Raw genomic sequence first — 2,393 nt, 5'->3', positions numbered from 1 at the left:
AGTAGGTGCGTCCTCCAGGGTGTGCTGTTTTTCTTCCTGTTTTTCATTCTGTTTTTGCTCTTTTCATTGATTTTGTGACTTCTCATGATCATCAACCTACAAAAAACATAAAATAACAAAAGAAAATAGTTAATTATAAAACATTGGGTTGCCTCCCAACAAGCGCTTCTTTAATGTCATTAGCTTGACAGAGGACTCTCATGGAGCCTCAGAAATGCTCAGAGCTATGTTGGAACCTCCCAACACCAAACTTAGAGTTTGAATGTGGGGGTTCAACACCAAACTTAGAGTTTGGTTGTGGCCTCCCAACACCAAACTTAGAGTTTGACTGTGGGGGCTCTGTTTGGCTCTGTTTTGAGGGAAGCTCTTCATGCTTCCTCTCCATGATGACAGAGGGATATCCTTGAGCCTTAAATACCAAGGATTCTTCATTCACTTGAATGATCAACTCTCCTCTATCAACATCAATCACAGCCTTTGCTGTGGCTAAGAAGGGTCTGCCAAGGATGATGGATTCATCCATGCACTTCCCAGTCTCTAGGATTATGAAATCAGTAGGGATGTAATGGTCTTCAACTCTTACCAAAACATCCTCTACAAGTCCATAGGCTTGTTTTCTTGAGTTGTCTGCCATCTCTAGTGAGATTTTTGCAGCCTGCACCTCAAAGATCCCTAGCTTCTCCATTACAGAGAGAGGCATGAGGTTTACACTTGACCCTAAGTCACACAAGGCCTTCTTGAAGGTCATGGTGCCTATGGTACAAGGTATTGAAAACTTACCAGGATCCTGTCTCTTTTGAGGCAGTTTCTGCCTAGACAAGTCATCCAGTTCTTTGGTGAGCAAAGGGGGTTCATCCTCCCAAGTTTCATTTCCAAATAACTTGTCATTCAGCTTCATGATTGCTCCAAGGTATTTAGCAACTTGCTCTTCAGTGACATACTCATCCTCTTCAGAGGAAGAATACTCATCAGAGCTCATGAATGGCAGAAGTAAGTTCAATGGAATCTCTATGGTCTCATTTTGAGCCTCAGATTCCCATGGTTCCTCATTGGGGAACTCATTGGAGGCCAGTGGACGTCCATTGAGGTCTTCCTCAGTGGCGTTCACTGCCTCTCCTTCCTCCCAAAATTCGGCCATGTTGATGGCTTTGCACTCTCCTTTTGGATTTTCTTCTGTATTGCTTGGAAGAGTACTAGGAGGGAGTTCAGTAATTTTCTTGCTCAGCTGTCCCACTTGTGCCTCCAAATTTCTAATGGAGGACCTTGTTTCAGTCATGAAACTTTGAGTGGTTTTGATTAGATCAGAGACCATGGTTGCTAAGTCAGAGGTATTTTGCTTAGAACTCTCTGTCTGTTGCTGAGAAGATGATGGAAAAGGCTTGCTATTGCTAAACCTGTTTCTTCCACCATTATTATTGTTGAAACCTTGTTGAGGTCTCTGTTGATCCTTCCATGAGAAATTTGGATGATTTCTCCATGAAGGATTATAGGTGTTTCCATAGGGTTCTCCCATGTAATTCACCTCTTCCATTGAAGGGTTCTCAGGATCATAAGCTTCTTCCTCAGATGAAGCTTCCTTAGTGCTGCTTGGTGCATTTTGCATTCCAGACAGACTTTGAGAAATCATATTGACTTGTTGAGTCAATATTTTGTTCTGAGCCAATATGGCATTCAGAGTGTCAATCTCAAGAACTCCTTTCTTCTGACTAGTCCCATTGTTCACAGGATTCCTTTCAGAAGTGTACATGAATTGGTTATTTGCAACCATTTCAATTAGCTCTTGAGCTTCTGTAGGCGTCTTCTTCAGATGAAGAGAGCCTTCAGCAGAGCTATCCAAAGACATCTTGGATAGTTCAGACAGACCATCATAGAAAATACCTATGATGCTCCATTCAGAAAGCATATCAGAGGGACACTTTCTGATTAATTGTTTGTATCTTTCCCAAGCTTCATAGAGGGATTCTCCTTCCTTCTGTCTGAAGGTTTGGACTTCCACTCTAAGCTTACTCAATTTTTGAGGTGGAAAGAACTTTGCCAAGAAGGCATTGACTAGCTTTTCCCAAGAGTCCAGGCTTTCTTTAGGTTGAGAGTCCAACCATGTTCTAGCTCTGTCTCTTACAGCAAAAGGGAATAGCATAAGTCTGTAGACCTCAGGGTCAACCCCATTAGTCTTGACAGTGTCACAGATTTGCAAGAACTCAGCTAAAAACTAATGAGGATCTTCCAATGGAAGTCCATGGAACTTGCAATTCTGTTGCATTAGAGAAACTAATTGAGGCTTAAGCTCAAAGTTGTTTGCTCCAATGGCAGGGATAGAGATGCTTCTCCCATAGAAGTCGGGAGTAGGTGCAGTAAAGTCACCCAGCACCTTCCTTGCATTGTTGGCATTGTTG

At 42.5% G+C, this 2,393-nt stretch overlaps 1 non-coding gene across 1 annotated transcript; it reads left to right on the top strand.

Moving 5' to 3' along the window:
• The first annotated feature begins 1,897 nt into the window (after nt 1–1,897).
• On the top strand, nt 1,898–2,005 carry LOC112708559 (small nucleolar RNA R71). The gene has a single exon (XR_003156413.1). It is a non-coding gene; the product is annotated as a small nucleolar RNA R71 (small nucleolar RNA).
• The last annotated feature ends 388 nt before the right edge of the window (nt 2,006–2,393 follow it).

This window comes from Arachis hypogaea, chromosome 8 (genome assembly GCF_003086295.3).
Source record: "Arachis hypogaea cultivar Tifrunner chromosome 8, arahy.Tifrunner.gnm2.J5K5, whole genome shotgun sequence".
In the NCBI taxonomy this organism is placed as follows: domain Eukaryota; kingdom Viridiplantae; phylum Streptophyta; class Magnoliopsida; order Fabales; family Fabaceae; genus Arachis; species Arachis hypogaea.
Note: the sequence above shows the minus strand (reverse complement) of the source record. Positions and strands in the feature narration are given on the sequence as shown.